General features: G+C 35.8%; 1 pseudogene; it reads left to right on the top strand.

The window, feature by feature from the left end:
- The window catches only part of LOC111397856, a 17,596-nt pseudogene extending 5,532 nt beyond the window's left edge, over window positions 1-12,064 (top strand).
- The last annotated feature ends 5,809 nt before the right edge of the window (window positions 12,065-17,873 follow it).

Genomic DNA, 17,873 nt, shown 5'->3' with positions numbered 1-17,873 from the left:
CTGGGCATCCCTTAGTTCCCTTGAGAATGGCAGGTTCTCATCGTCATCGTCCAAGTCACAGGACCTCTGCTGCTCATCAGAATCGTAATCTTCGGCCTAGTACCTAGGTTGTTGGTGAGAAGGTCCTGGGCGGTTCCTAGCCTCTTCCTCCCTCCTTGGCGGCCTACTTCTAGGCGGGACAGCGCGGGGGCATTTTCATGCCTTCTCTCTGGCTGTTGGGGCATCGGAGGTGGGGGTTGTGGCCTCGTCCGAGGCTGCTGAGCTCGCTGTTGACTGGGCCTTGGTTCGGCATTCTGTCAAAAACACTTCCTGCTCTCCTTTGTCTTGGGTCTTGCTCATACGGAGGTGGAAAGTTATCATGGCTCATTTGGACCTCGGAGGGTCGGCCAGATGCATAATTGGAGGAAATGTCAACTCCCACTTCCCTCTCGAATGGACTTTCACCTCGGTCATAGTCTGGCGAGGCAGCCCTATGACTTTAGACCTCGTCCTCTTGCTGATAGTACCTATGGGGGGCATATGGAGGAATGGGGAAACCTCCTTGGCCTTGCATCTGGACCATGAGCTCTCTCATGGCCAAGTTTTGGTTGGCTATATCCCTCATGTTGGCTGCCATAGTAGCCATTTCTCTTGATAGTCGTGCCGTCGCACGCATCCCACCTCTCCTTTGGTGGTGGTGGAGCCTCTGCCGAACTACTGGGGCAGCAGGCTGAGGAGGCATATTCGTATTTTCTCTTACCCTCCTTGGGGGAGTATCTTCATTAGAACTCATTTTTCTTTTATCAAACTTAGATTTCTCTAAGTGATAGGGGTTCCTCCTGTTCTTTTTCAAGAACAAATCCTTTTTCAAGGGGGGTTGCCCAAATGTTTTTTCAGTAAGCTTTTACCACAAGGTTGCTCGTGGTTATGGTATGGTTTCCCACAGACGGCGCCAATCTGTTGACCCCAAAAAGTGTGCCAACAGATGCCGGTCCCACCCGCGCTTGCATGGGCGAATGTCCAACACGCTAAGACACGTGGACGGTCTAAATGAGCGGTTCAAAGGGGCGTGGGAGTAGCCCAACGACGCGGGACGGTAACGTTCGGGATCCGACGGGTTTTTCGTAATCCGATTGTACAATAATTACCAACCGGTGCTCGTAGATGTATACTCAAAAATGTATAGACTCGATCTGTGTATTGCTAGTAAATGGGAGAGAGTTGAGTAAAATGTAGTTTTTAGTATTGATTCATGCATTCGCCTTTTGATATTACACAAGGGAAGTATTTATAGTAATGCATATGAAATGGGAGCCCTTAGATGAAGTGGTACGTGGCCTCATCTCTTTAGTCCAAACATCTTTCCTAGATATGGGGCTTGACTTGCTAGCTTACGGCACATTTATTGCTTGTGCAGGGCCTCCATGCTAGTGACAAGACTTGACATTTATGCTTGTGACAAACGTTCCATTAGTCATTCGAATAAGATCTGTGCAGGTGATCTCTTGGGAGAAGTGACTGTGGAGGATGTTTCCTTGTGGTTCAGAGGCTCGCGCATCAGCTTGGGGGTTTCGGCCATTTGTCATGATACTTCCACTTGAGGGCCTCAGCTGCTCTCAACAGGTTACAGCAGAGCCTGGCTTCGGTTCGTAGGCCTCGGTCAACGGGCCTCGGACAAGAGGAGCCTCGGCAGATGGACTTCGGCTCAAGTAGTTCGGATGTAGCCCACCTCGGCATTGTGTGCCACCTCGGTAGGAATGCCATGTGGGTCGCCATGAGTGGGCCATTGTCCCAGGTAGGTTGGCCAGGTGTGACAACACGCAACACTAACATTATAAGAATAAACGAGTAGAAGCACATATATTATCTTTTTATAGTTTCAAGAGTGTCATTGATGAAGCGGTGCATTTAATATAGTGTCACAATCTCCCATAGAATGTGGATACAAACTTCACTTTGTATAAATAGCTTTTCTGCCCATCATCTTCATGATTGTTGATATGTTCAAAGTTGTATGTCATGTATTTTGATTTCACATTTTGGACCTCTATACCTTCTTTTTCTATCAAGATTGTTGTATCCTTGTTGACCACGTTGCATATTACAGGGAGAATTATGGCTGTGAGGTTGTTTGCTTCACTGCAGATTTGGTCAAGTATGTCAAACTTAGAATCTATATACTGGTATATGCTATAAAGTAATTGTGTGGAGTTGTCTTTGAAATATGGTATAGTTCATGATTGGATTACATAGGCAGAGGAATTAAAAATATATAGCAGTAAACAGTGACGTGTGTTGCTCAGTAGTTAATCTTTTTAGGGGATACAAGAGTTGGAAGGTTTGGAACAGAAGGCCAAGGCTAGTGGTGCATCTCAACTAGTGGTGAAGGATTTGAAAGAGGAGTTTATGAGAGATTTTATATTTCCTTGCTTGCGGACTGGTGCTATCTATGAGAGGAAGTACTTGCTAGGAACTTCAATGGCTCGCCCTGTTATTGTGAAGGCACGGTTCAAAGATCAAATAAATGAAAAATTGACTTCCCTACTATGTATGTTACCAAAATATTATTTATATAACTCATAGCTATTGGCTAGATATTAGTTGGTCCTATGCTATAATATTACATGTTCTGGTTCTTTTTCGTTAGTGGGATATTCTAATGCATCAACATTGGCAGGCCATGGTTGATGTTGCCAAAGAAGTTGGAGCTGATGCAGATTCTCATGGATGCACAGGGAAGGGAAATGATCAGGCATGTTTCACCTTTTTAAATATTCCTCCTCCTCTTGGCTCTTTGCGCCTTTTGATTTGATTGGCAAGCTTTTTTTTATTTTGATTTGACAAACATTCCTGGCCATTGGTCCTATTTGAGCTTACATTCTTTGCTCTGAATCCTGAACTCAGTGTTGGTACTCCTTGGAGAGAATGGGAAATAACTGGAAGAGAAGAGACTATTGTGTGAGTGTATATATATCTTGTATCGTTTTAAAATAAGATTTTCTGGTAGGACTTGAAAATAATTTAAATTATATTTATTATGTCGCTACCCTAAATGTAATATTGATCATTTGTTATATGAAATAGTCAATTTTTAGATTTCTCATCACATTAAAAGTCCGAAGGTTGAAGTGGTAAACTCGACCCACTTATAACTTATTTACTTAAAAGATTTACTTTGCCTATGAGTACTTTTAGAATTTAACGTAAACTATTTGAGTCAAATATTTAAGTATCTTAAAAGTTGATAAAGTATATTAAATATTATACTCATTTTGTAGCTCATATTAAATAAAATAATTTGGGCTCAAGAAAAAATTGATTTTGGACAATTTATATCCAAATTATCCCGATAGAAAGAAAAGTAATCTAAAATTTATATTTTATTAATATAAAAATAAGAAAATATTTCATTTGAATTCCTTGTTTACTTTATAATTGATTTAAAAAAAATTCCATTAACTCATGGTGATTAATTCCAATTGCCATGAAACTGTTGCCTTTTTATTTGAAAGTAACCTACACTATTATAACTCCACCATTATGCACAAAATTAATATCCTACTCACCATTTGTTTTTACTCCCATTTGGTTACTGCAATTGACATCATTCTTTTGTGCTCGAAAAACAATTTCACAACTCCATTTCCGTACAAAATACACGTGAACTACATTATGATCTTGCATTTGTAAAACAAAATCTCCAATAACCTCTAAAGTCACATTTTCTCTTCCAAACTATTATACTCTTACGTAAAAATTATTTTGCCCTTTTTCCATAGAAACAAGGACCTTTGAATCTGGAAATTTTCTGAAGAAAAGGCTAAAGTATGCTGCATTTTACTTCTTGTTGGACGTGAAAGGATATTCAAACTCTAAGTATTTGAGGTGTGCGTGTTATCGGTACTTTTGTAAGTGGTCTAAGAATTATTTGTTTTCTTTTGCATCAAACGTATTATTGTGTCACTCATGAAGGAGGCACCGTTTGGTGGCTCAAACAAGAGCAAGAGATTGAAGGTGACACATTATTGTGTTGCTCATGAAGGAAGCACTGTTTGATGGTTCAAATAAGAGAAAGAGATTGACGATGACACAAAAGACCAGAGTTTGCCTTCTGAAAACATATATGTATTTTATCATTTACTCTAGTGCCTTCTTACTAAGTATTTCTTGTAGTACTCACCCCCCACTATAATCTCACAGGTTGATTCAAGGCATGTGGCTGTTTGGCATAGTGGCAAGTGCTCTGTGATTTGAAAAGCTTTCAACTTTCTAGTAAAATTTCCAAGTTGTGTAAATCTATTATGAATGACTAGATGTCACTTTTAGAAACATTTAAACGTCTATTTCATCTAGTTTTATATACGTTTCATGTCAACCATAATTTGAAAATGTTGGAATGACTACGCCTGAAATTTATTTATTGCTGAACTTAAAATTCAGATTCTGCCTTTCTAATTGAAAATGGTATAAATTGGTCTACAGTGTACATTTTAGAGTGAAATCAGTGGCATTTGAAAGGTCTATGAGTCTTCTAATAGTGGTCTTTGGAATTACCTTATAATATTACCTATAGATAATTTTATGCTCGTTTTAGTAAATTGCATCGTGTCAAATTCGACTTTTCTGTCCAGCATATTCGAGCAATATTTTTGTGCTTCAAACGTTATCGTCAAGACCCCAAATTTTTATATGTGGTACATATATGAATGCTTTAGTCGTAAAAAAAAAATTCGAAATTTTTATTAGACATTGGCTAGACCAAACATATTTTCCTTCCGCTGTTGTTCAACCCGTATTTGCTCAATTACCTCCAATACTTTCAAAAAATCAAATTTCACCATAATTGCCAAGTTTATATGAATAACTACCTCCCTTTATATTTTTATATATTTTCAAAAAAAAAAAAAGACCAAAAACTTTTTGATTTGCAAAATACTTTGGTTAAAATCAAAGAGGTTGAACCAAAGAAAGACTGATTATTTTTAATGCTTCAGGTTCGGAGAATTAGGGGCGTTACGTATTGAATATGCTAAAAAAACACAATGTGCTTGTTCCAATGACAAAGAAATCCTTTTATAGTAGAGATAGAAATCTGTGGCACCTTAGTCATGAGGTAATTGTACATTTCGCATTCAATATCTTGTGGACCCCAAACAATAGCATTTTGAAATATTCCAACAATTTATAAATTGTACATTCATCTTTTGTCATTTCTCCGTAGAATCAGATTCAAAGATCATGATTATGTCGAGTCTCAGATGATGTTATTTAGTCCATATTCTTATTTCACATACATTACAAAATCGAGTCATGTTACTGGCCGGAGACATAGAGAAACCATTTTTAACTGTCATAAAGATGTGCTAGTGGCTTATCTAACCTAACCAGAGAGTTGATTTAGTTTGTTTGGTCAAGTTATTCTTCTATATTGTTGTAATTCTTTTGAAGGGAGATATATTGGAGGACCCAACAAACGAGCCCAAGGAGGACATGTACATGATGACTGTTGACCCGAAAGATGCTCCCAATCAACCAGAGTGAGCTGCTTCTATGCCCTTGTAACTATTAATTTCGTATTACAAATAATTTTCAAATGATTTCATTTTATACAGGTACGTGAAAACTGGGATAGTTGACGAACTCCCAGCTTCACTAAATGGAAAGGAGCTTTCCCCTGTATCTCTTCTCTCTAAGCTAAACGAGATCGATGGAAAGCACGAATTGGCCTTGTAGACATGGTTGAAAATCGTCTTGTTGGAATGAAAAGTCGTGGGGTTTATGAAACGCCTAGTGGGACCATCCTCTTCATTGCTGTTTGTGGACTTGAGTCTCTTGCACTTGATCATGAAACAATGCAAATCAAGGATATCCTTATCCTTAAATATGCTGAATTAGTTTATGCTGGCAGAATGTAGATGGTTTGATCCACTTCGTGAGTCAATGGATGCTTTCGTGAAGGGAATCATGAAAAAAAAAAACACTGGATCCGTGACTCTCAAACTTTACAAAGGTTGTGTTAACGTGACCCCGAGAGAGAGTCTGTACAGTCTATACAAGGAAGATACATCCTTATTTAAGAGTGGGCAAATTGTTGTGGTTCGAACTATGGTTTTGGTGCTCTCATATTTTCAGCTCGTAAAACGCATTATAGAAACACGATTTTATAAGTGACATTCTGCCGGCTGATGACACTTAACACTATTTCTACCGTTGGATGAAGGGTTACATTTTTTGGTGATATAAATACATATCGACGCTTCATTTGGCATAGAGACTGTTCATTCGTCTGACTTTTTGTATGAAGGTTCAAGAGAGTTCTTTTGTGCTCTATGGTTGTGGTTTTCTGATTCCCTTTCTTGAAATATATCATCTCATTCGATTAGTGTATTTTTGATGATTTAGCCATTGAATACTTGTTTATTCTTGAGTGAGATTTAGAGTCCTCATGTATTGAGGTTGGGAATGTGGTCTCATTCGATTAGTGTATTTTTGATGATTTAGCCATTGAATACTTGTTTATTCTTGAGTGAGATTTAGAGTCCTCATGTATTGAGGTTGGGAATGTGGTCTATTGATTCGTGGTGGATCTGAAGTAGATCTGTGGTTCCTTTTGAAGAGATAAGTCTCTATCATTTGTATTTATGTAGTGGTTGAACTCAGTAACCTTCGATTGCCTATTTTTGGGGGCTTTATTGCAACTGAGCAATATCCACTCTCGATTGGATGCTCAATAGGGGATTAAGTGCTTTGTTACTGAACCTCTGGGGTTTCGGTTGAAAAATCCTATTGTGTTCTTTTTAATTTTCTGCAAGTTTAATTTCTATTATCTTGATTGATTGTATCTTGCGACTTATTGTTTGGGTTTTTGGCCCCCTTTCAGTGGTATCAGAGTGTTGAATTGGGCCAAGATATGTGGATCTTTGAAGAAGGAAGTCGATCTGCTGCAGATCTGAAAATTTTTGGAACTGCTATTGAGCAGTATTGAAGGACCTTGAGTATTTCATACTCGTTGGGTGAGATCTTTTAATTTTGTAAAGTTTACTTTCGAAATTTGTGTGTTTCGTCATTTTCCCTTGATTAACCATACACCAACTACCCACTGGTGTCTCGTCTTTGTCCAAAGGCTCTTGTGAAGTCTTGAGAATCTGAGATAAGCCCAGTTTAGGGGTGTATTTGGGGAATCTTGAAGGAGAAATTTTAGAAACCTAAAATTTCTGCCCTCTGTTGTTGTGTCCTTATTTGATTTGATCTACATACCTCATATGTAATAGAAACTTGTAATTATTGTCTTCTTGAACATTACTATGAATCTTTATAGACACTATTGTGTGTCTAGTGCATGCTGTGTTGTCACATCTCGACTCGTACTTTTACATTCTGTGTGGCATAATAAGATGGCTATTGCTAAGCTTGAAGTTGCACAATTTGATGGTAAAATTAATTTCAATATGTGGAGTCAAAAGATAAAAGCTATCCTAATGCAGATGAGATGTGTTAGGGCTTTAGATGATACTTGGCCTCAAGACATGAATTCTACTAGGAAAGCTAAATTAAAAGATGTAGCTTGGAATACTATCTTTCTGTATTTGTCTGAGAATGTGATAAGAACCATTGGTGAAACTAAGACAACTTCTGAACTGTGGACTAAACTTGAAAAAGAGTATGTGACAAAATCCCTCCCAAATAAATGTTATCTGTTAAAACAACTCTTTTCTTTTAAAATGGACCTTTCTACTGATTTGGATGATAACTTGAATAGATTTACAAAATTAACCCAAGATCTGACCAATTGTGATGAAAAACTTTCACAAGATCAGTTGGTTGTGATCCTGTTGAACTCCCAATGATAAATATAGAGACATTAAAGTTGCCTTGGAATATGGTAGGGCTGAATTGACTACACAAATAATAATTAATGCCCTAAAGAATAAAGCCTTGGAAATCAAATCTAAATCTAAAGAAATCACAATGGGGATACCTTATTGGCTAAGGGAAGAGGTTTTAGTAAACCCAACTATCACTCAAAATCTTCAAATGAAAATAAACAAAAATGAGTCAAAAGAAAAGTAACAAGAAGTTGGAGATGCTACCTTAGTATATAACAAACACAAAATTGAAGATGGATTGGTCCTTGTTAATACCGACAAGAGACTAAGTGATGAATGAATTCTTAACTCAGGCTGTTCATTTCATATGTGCCCTAATAAGAATTGTTTTCTTGAAATTGAAAAAACAACTGGTGGACAAGTGATAATGGGTAACAATATGACTTGTAAAGTAAATGGACTAGGCACTATTAAATTGTTACTAGATAATGGGAAGGTCCTATTTCTAAAAGGAACTAGATATGTTCTGAAACTTGAGAGGAATTTGATGACTCTAGGAATGTTGGATGATATGGAGCTCAACATAAAACTGGGTCAAGGACATATTGAAATTCTTAGGGGCAATGATTTAATCATAAGCACTCCTAAGAGACATGGACTTTATTTTCTTAAAGCTAAACCTTTACTTGACTTAACTGCTGCTGCTTTGACTGAAAGTTTTTCTCTTGCAAAATTATGGCATGAAAGACTTGGTCACATTGGCAAGAAAAGTTTAAAGGCTTTAGAAAATAATGGAATTTTTGGTAAACAAAACCTTGGTGATATTGATTATTGTGATAGGTAAACATGTTAAACTTCCTTTTCTGCCTGGAACTAATAAAACTAAACAAATTCTTGAGTACTTGCGTGCTAATTTATGGGGCCCTGCATCTGTGTATACTCTTTCTAGTTTCAAATATTATCTTTTGATCATTGATGATTTTTCAAGAAAAATCCAGGTTTTCTTATTAAAATCTAAAGATAAGACTTTTTCTGTCTTTAAGGATTGGAAAATACAAATAGAAGTAATCATGAGTTTAATAGCTTCTGCAAAGAATATGGTATATTAAGACATCTCCCCGTCATCAATACACCTCAACAAAATGGTATAGCTGAAAGATTAAACGGAACCTTGTTGAATAAAGTTAGGTGCATGTTATTAAGTTCTGTTTTGCTAAAAATATTTTGTGGTGAAGCTATAAAAACAGCTCAATACTTGGTTATTAGAACACCCACTTCTGCCCTAAACTTTGAGGTACCTGAAACTGTGTCGACTAAAAATTCTGTTGATTATTCACACTTAAAAACTTTTGGATGTACGGTATATGCATACCAAAATATTGAAAACTTAGAACCTAGATCACTTAAATGTGTTTTCTTAGGTTATAGTGAAAATGTGAAGGGGTATAAATTATGGGTTAAAAGTGAAAAAAGGGTATAGGATGATTGTTAGAAGAGATGTTGTCTTTAATGAATCACTTATGCCTTGTCTAGAGGAAAACAAAATCTAACTTCTGATGATGTTCGAATTGACGTGGAGCTTCTTAAAAATGAAAGAGAAACACCTGCACCCGTTGTACCAGAAAAAATTACTCCAAAAAATGATGTTGTAAATGAAACTGAAAATAACCTGCATGATGACCCTAATGATTAACCTGAAGATCCTAATTTTTCCATTGATGAATATCAATTGACTAGAGATAGGGAAAGAAGGCAGATTAGACCTCCTGCTAGATATGATTCTGATGATTTTGTTTCATTATTTACCTATCAAGAACAAATTGAAAATGAATCTAACACTTATGAAGATGCTATAAATTGTAAGGATTCTAAGCATTGGATATCAGGTGTGGGAGATGAAATGAGTTCACTTATTAAAAATAAAACTTGGAAATTAGTTGAGAAGCCAAAAGGTCAAAAGCTTATAGATTGTAAATGAATTTATAAGATAAAAGAAGGGGAAGGAGGAAATAATAGTGTGAGATATAAGATTAGATTAGTAGCCAAGGGATTTACATAGAAGGGGAGGAATAGATTACACTGAAATATTTTCTCCTATTGCTAAATACACTACAATAAGATGTTTTCTTGCTTTGGTTGCTCAATTTGGTTGGGAACTTGACCAGTTAGATGTTAAAACTGCTTTCTTTTATGGTGATCTAGAAGAAACAATTTATATGAAATAGACTATTAGGTTTGTGAAAGGTAATCGTGAAAATATTGTGTGCCTATTAAAGAAATTATTGTATGGCCTAAAACAGGCTCCTAGGCAGTAGTACAAAAGATTTGATTCTTTTGTATTGAAACTTGGTTTTCAAAGGAGCAATTATGATATATGTTTGTATTTTAGAGGTAAATGAGGTAAACATTCTCTTTATTTTGTGCTTTATATGGATGACATGTTGCTTGCAAGTTGTGACAAATCTAAAATTGAATATATTAAGTAGCAACTTAAATATGAATTTGACATGAAAGATCTTGGAAATGCTAAAAAGATTCTTGGCATGCAAATTTATAAGGATAAAGAGAAAAACATGTTATTTATGAATCAACGTGATTATGTGGTCAAAATTTTGAAAATGTTCAACATGTTTGGCTGTAAAGTTGTGTCTCTGCCTTTTGCAAACCATTTTAAGCTTACCTCTGATCTCTGTCTCAAAACTTTTAAAGAATCTAATAAAATGGCAAAAGTACCTTATGCTAATGTAATTGGTTCTGTGATGTACTTGATGGTATGTACTAGACCTGATCTTGCTTTTAGTATTAGCCAATTGAGTACGTTTATGAGTAATTCTGGGGAAGAACATTGGAATGCTTTAAAATGGCTATTGAGATACTTAAGGATACTGCAAACCTGGGTCTTGTGTTTAAAATGAACAAGGAGGGATAACTTTAAAAGGATTTACTAATTCTGACTTTGTTGGAAATAAGGATAATAGAAAATCAACATCATCTTACTTTTTCAGCTTATGTGGTATAGTAATTAGTTGGAAATCACAACTACAAAAGATTGTGGCTTTATCTTCAACCGAAGCAGAATACATTGCTGCTTCTGATGCTGTTAAAGAAGGAATATAGTTAAGTAGTTTATTAAAGCAACTTGGTTTTGTTGATGAAAATGCAACATTATTTTGATAACCAAAGTGTCGTATATCTTAGTAAAAACCCCATGTATCATGATAGGACTAAACATATGGACATTAACTATCATTTTATTAGAGATATTATTTCAAAAAGTGTTTTGAAAATTCGTAAGGTACCTACACAGTATAACACATCTGATATGGGAATAAAGATAATACCTTTGAATTTAAAAACTATTTGAAGACATTATCGATTAATTCTATGTGATAACGTGTAGGTACTTGAGCAAATGAAAGGAGAGAGTAATATTGTCTCTTGGTTGCACTAAACCTGAAAATATGGTAGGAAGGTGGAGATTATTGTGATTCGAACTGTGGTTTTGGTGCTCCCATATTTTCAACCCATAAAACGCATTATGGAAACATGATTTTATAAGCGGCATTATGCCAGATGATGACACTTAGCACTATTTCTACCGTTGGATGAAGGGTTACATTTTCTGGTGATATAAATACATATTAACGCTTCATTTGGCACAGAGACTATTCATTCGTTTGATTTTTCGTGTGAGGGTTCAAGAGAGTTCTTCTATGCTCTCTGGCCAGGATTTTCTGATTCTCTTTCTTGTAATTGATCATCTCATTTGATTAGTGTAGTTTTGATGATTTAGCCACTGAATACTTGTATATTCTTAAGTGAAATTTAGAGCCCTCATGTGTTGAGGTTATGAATGTGATCTGTTGATTCGTGGTGGATTTAAAGCAGATATGTGGTTCCTTTTGAAGAGACAAGTCTGTATCTTGTGTATTTATGTAGTGGTTGAACTCTGTAACATTTGATTGGTTTTTTTGGGGCTTTAGTGCAACCAAGCAATATCCACTCTCAATTGGATGCTCAACAGGGGATTAGGTGCTTTGTCACTAAATCTCTAGGGCTTCGGCTGAAAAATCTTGTTGTGTTCTTTTTAATTTTCTACAACTTTAATTTCTATTTTCTTGATCGATTGTATCATGCGACTTATTGTGTGGGTTTTTGGCCCTCTTTCACAAATCTATGATCAAGCCGATGCTGTCGGGTTTGTACAACTCTATGGATTGCCAATGTGGGTTTGGGCGATGCTTGAGAAGGGTCTCTAATTGATTACTTAATAATGTTAACAGCTTCCTAATGCACTGAATTTGGAAGATTTGATATGCACTGAATATGTTTTCCATACTTATTAGCTTATTTCTATTTATGAAACTTAACTATGCGCATGCTAAATTGGAGATGCCACTCATAGAATTAAGAGGGCTCAATATATAAATAAGCACAGAAGGTAAACTCAGAAGTAAAGCAGTATTAAACTTGTAAAGCACTCACTCACTATTTTGTTGCTATATTGTTAATAATTGAAGTATCAGTTTTCAATTAGAGGGTGGATAAAACAATCCCCTGTAAGTTCGATTCGTTATAATTAGATCACTTTTAATCTCTAAACGATGAAAATTAACGATGTAGCACATACATCAAGAATTCAAGTATACACACATTAGTATGACTTAGCATACGAACCACTTGCAATGATGTACTTCCAAATTAGAAGAATCGGAACTGATCGTTAGATTTCTCAAAACAAACGATAAAGAAATGAAGGATGGGGGATTTTTCTTAAAGAGGAGCATCATGTAAAGACCAAGGAAATGAGTTTTGTTCTTGATGAAAAAGTGATCAAACTTTTTGATCTTCTACTTTCACAGTAGTAGTGATGGTTGTGCCTTCTGCCATGAGAATTGATTTCCTCTACGAGTCTAACATATACATTAGATCTTTTTACCTTTTATCAAGTAAACTATTCTCATTGAAAAAAAACTTGTTACAAGCACTGCTTCATTTTTACCAAAATCTTCTTGTTGATTGATTTTTTTATTCTCTATTTTCGTGAGGAGAGAAGCATTTTTAGGTGGTTCAGTGTATGGTTGCCTGGTCTGGTTGGGTCGTGTGATAGGGTAACTATCAAAATCGGTATAACCCACCTGACCCAACCCACCTAAGCAAAAAATATAAAAAACAAAGAATAAATAAAAGGTAAATACGAAACACAAACAAATTGCAGACCCTAAAACCCAATCTTTCATCTCTTTCGCTCTCTCAGTCTCCCCTCAAATCATAGCCACCGAGTATTGTTTTTAAGTTGTCGATGCTAGTCGCCGGTAATATATGGTCAGTGATGTTAATGTCCTTTATTTTTCCTAAGGTAAATCTGCTGATTGTCCACAGTCGCCACTCGCCACTAGCTGCTAATCACTTGTGCTTGTCAGTTCGTCAATTTGATTCTGATAAATTATTTTTTCTTTCTTTTTCATGCTTGAAATTTTTGTTATTTGCTCATTGTTGAAGATTTTTTATATTAGATTGATTATTTTTGCACAATTTATTTTTCTTGCATCCTTGATTTCATATAATTCAAGTAAAATGGCTGATTATATATAATAACGTTATGTTATGTTTCATTATGTGCATTTTCAAATTCATTATATCTGAATGAATGAGTACCTACTATTGAAAGTTCAAAATTATGCTACACGATGAAAACAGTCTTAACAAGAACTATTAATTGACAAATTGATAGTTAATGGAAAAATTCTTTTTTATTCAATGTCCAAGCTGACCAAATCGACCAAAATTTGATTGGCTTGAAACCATAAATGGATTGGATTGATTTAATTTTGGATCAAACTGACTATGTTGGGGTAGATAAAAAAAACTAACTTAACCCAATCCACAGCCATCCCTAGTTACAATTAGGATCAATTGGAAGTTGGCAATAATTAAAGTAGGCATGCCTAAGGGCCTTCGCTGGAAGCAAGCTAGGGCAAGCACCAGCCATGAGGCTAAACGACATGATGGAGGAAGAAGGGGAATCCCTCAAGATCTATTTTCTCACATTTTAGTGCCAAACTCATAGTTTATGAAACCATATCGGATGAGAAAGCTAGAGATGCCTTATGGAATGAATGGCTAAAACAATTAAAGTAGTAACATCTATTTACCATTTTTGCATAAAATTTCGAACTCCAAAAGAAGTGGCTAGCATCTGGGAAAAACGGGTAGCTGCATACAGTATTACCTAAGTTCACTAAGAAAAGGGACCCAAGAACTATGATAATCAATACCGCAACAATGATAGAAAATAGGAAGAACAAGATTGAAAATTCTTGTTTAGGAAAGTGTATATTCAAGCTTGTAAAAGTAGAAGAGTTAGAAAACTCTCCTATCAGTAAGGATGTTATTGCAAGGATTAGGAAAATATGAATATTAGAACTCTAAAAATAAGCCAAGACCAGAAAATGGTCGCAACGAAAAAACTTATAATAAGCATATAAAAGGAGTTGAAGTTGAGTTCTTTTCAGTTGAAGGTGAGATATTTTCATCTATGCCAAAGTTTCAATCGAAAACCAGCTTCCTTTTGCCCATAGCAAATTTTCAAGTGAAGGATGGGTTCTTTCTACCAAGAAAGAACAGTTTCGAATAGTGAATTTTGCCAATCAAAGTTAGAGTAACGATAGAAGTCAAGCCATTTCTACTGGGCAGGTTTTTATGACGATGAAAATTATAGAAAAAAGTAATGTAGTTAATTACATGAAATGACCACTAGTAGCGGTGTTCCATGACAATGATCATGAGATCTTTGTACTCTTTTCTGTAGCAACAATCATCAAATATAATTTCAAATTTCGTGAACCATAATATTATCAGTTAGAACTAATTAAATTCTTGTAAACTATTACACAACACTTCGAACACCAATAAAAATAAGTAATGAATGCTCAAATAAACCTACCAACGATAAAGACAAAAATCAAATAGCAATTCTATATGAAGGAAGTTCAACAAAATATTCAATAACAATGGGGAAAAAAAGGGTAACTGAGACAAATGAAAACTATTTTTCCAAGTTAACCAGAGGCTGGAGAATTCTGAACGAGGAATTCTCGTGGTTAACTTTAATATCGCCCTCAAAAAGTACTATTACTTCAAAAGGATGAGGAGAAGCGAGAGTAGAAGTCATGGCTAGCTCAACAACAGTGGGAATCTCACTTGATGGAATGACAGCCAAAGGATCCATAGGCTGGGAAAGTTTGGTAAGAAGTGAGAGAGTACCTAGAACCTCAAAGGCCAAGGAAGGGACCTCGGGAGATAATGTATCCTCGATATCTTCATCACGGGCCTCTAAAAATTCCATATTCTACACAGAGTGAAAACTCCTAATGATATCAAGAACTTTATTACCATCTTCATACATTGTATTCTCAATGAACTTACCCTTGTCAGCAGTCATTTCAATAAGGTTAGTATTGAAGTCAAATTGACACTTTTGCTAAAAAAAAAAAAAATTTTGTACTTTTTATCAGCTTGAAATTAGCTGAATTTAAGGATAAAAGCTGGTAGTTTTTACCAAAATATGGTCTTGCATGTTTTAAGGAAAGCTGTCAAAAAAGTTAGTATGTATTAGGTAAAGTGCTATTGACTATTTTTGCTAGAAACTTCTTGGAATCTCTATCTATTTGAGATGTAATATATCAACTCGTTTTTGGAGTGAACTTACTGAAAATATACCAGGTTCTATACTCTTTGTTCAAAAATCTTTCAGTGGTATTAGAGCACTCTGTGATCTTAGAGGGGCTGTGAGAGTTGTGCAACAAAATTTGGAGAGAAAACTAGCAAGCAACCCTTCACCAAATAGTCCAGTGATCTATGAAGGTGAGTAATGGCTTCGAGCAATTTTGTTGCACATCTACCTTCTATTTTTATAGGAGAAAATTATGATATTTGGGCTGCTAAGATGAAGGCATACCTAAAGGCTTATGATCTGTGGATAGTCATTGAACCAGGAAGTGAACCTCCACCCCTAAGAGCAAATCCTACAATTACTCAACTAAAGCAATATAGTGAGAAAGTTGCAAATAAGTACAAGGCTTTTTCATGCATTCAGTCTGCTGTCTCTAATGTAATTTTCACAAGAATCATGACTTGTGAAACTTCTAAGAAGGCATAGGACCGATTAAAGGAGGAGTTCCAAGGCAATGTAAGGACAAGGCAGATGCAGGTCCTGAATCTTAGAAGGAAATTTGAAGCATTGAAGATGAAGGATATAGAAACAGTGAAGGAGTTTTCTGACATGCTACTGAAGATGGTTAATCAAGTGAGACTGTTGGGGGAAGACCTACCTAACAAAAGGGTTATGGAAAAGGTTTTGGTAAGCTTGCTTGAGAAGTTTGAGGCAAAGATCTCCTCTCTTGAAGACTCAAGAGATCTGTCCATAATGACTTTGTCAGAGCTTGTAAATGCTTTCCAAGCTACTAAACAAAGAAGGCTCATCAAACAGGAGGAGCTTTACTTGCTAAAGAAAAAAATAAAGCTCAATTAGGATCTGGAGGAAAGAAACAACAAAATGAGAAGAAAGATGGTGCAAGCAACAAAAGTGGAGGCAAAGATGGAAAAAACTCTCCTTGTCCTTGCCATAAAAAGAAGGGACATTCTCCAAAATGGTGCTGGTTCAAGCCTAGTGTTCAATGTAAGACTTGTAAACAATTTGGTCATGTTGAAAGATCTTTAAGAATAGAAACGACCAGCAAACTCAGCCACAAGCAAAAATTGCAGAAAATCAGCATCAACAATAGCAGGAGGAACATTTGTTCACTATTGTCAACTACAAAATCTGTTGCAATGATGGAACTTGGTTGCTGGATAGTGGATGCACTCATCATATAACTTCAAACTCTAGCATCTTTACTGAATTGAATGAATCATACAGATCAAGAGTCAAGGTTGGCAATGGAGAACATGTGGAGGTCAAAGGAATTGGTATGATTGCTGTGGAGACTCCACCAAGTACTAAACACATATCTAATGTACCTTATGTGCCTGACATAGATCAAAATCTAGTTAGTGTAGGCCAATTGCTAGAGAAAAACTACACCTTAATATTTAAGAATAAAGCTTGCACTATACTAGATGCAAATGATCATGAATTGATGTTTGTTATGATGAAGGATAGAAGCTTTCCTTTAGAATGGAAAAACATCACCACTCATGCATTTTCCAGTACGGTGGTTGAGTCTACCTTGTGGCACAAATGATTTGGCCATGCAAACTTCACCTCACTTAAGCACTTGCATAAACTTGATCTAGTAAAGAACATGCCTGATATAAATGATGATGCTTGAGTATGTGATGTTTGTCAATTTGGGAAGCAAACAAGACTGCCATTTCCCAAAAATTAGTCAAGAAGAGCTTCGTTTGTGGTCCATTGAGGACTCCTACTTTAAATGGCAGTAGATATATTGTTCTTTTTATTGATGACTTGACAAGAATGTGCTGGGTTTATTTATTAAAGTTGAAATCTGAAGTTGCATCCGTGTTTCAAAAATTTAAAAATTTTGTGGAGAATGAAAGTGGTTATAGGATTAAAGCCATTAGAACCGACAATGGAACTGAATACAGCTGTGATAAGTTTGACAGGTTCTGTGATGCCATGAGAATCAAGCACCAGTTGACTGTTCTATATTCTCCTTAGCAAAATGGTATGTGTGAGAGGAAGAATAGGACAGTGATGGAGATGGCTAAGTGTTTGATGTTTGAAAAAAAAAATCAAAAGAATTCTGGGCTGAAGCTGTTAACATGGCAATATATCTTCTCAATAGATTGTCCACAAAAGCCTTAGAAAAGAAAACTCCATTTGAAGCTTGGTATGGAGTCAAGCCTGATATTGAACACTTAAAAGTATTTGGTAGCATTTGTTTTATTCATATACTTGATGCAAAAAGGGATAAATTGAGTCAGAAGGCTGAGATTGGAATTTTGGTTGGGTATTTAACAATGCCAAGGGGTACAGCATCTACGATCCTCAAACCAAGAAGATGATAGCTAGCAGGGATATCAAAGTTGATGAAGAATCTTCAT

Source organism: Olea europaea, chromosome 7 (genome assembly GCF_002742605.1).
Source record: "Olea europaea var. sylvestris chromosome 7, O_europaea_v1, whole genome shotgun sequence".
In the NCBI taxonomy this organism is placed as follows: Eukaryota; Viridiplantae; Streptophyta; class Magnoliopsida; order Lamiales; family Oleaceae; genus Olea; species Olea europaea.
The sequence above is the reverse complement of the archived record's forward strand: the minus strand, read 5'-3'. Positions and strand labels throughout refer to the sequence as shown.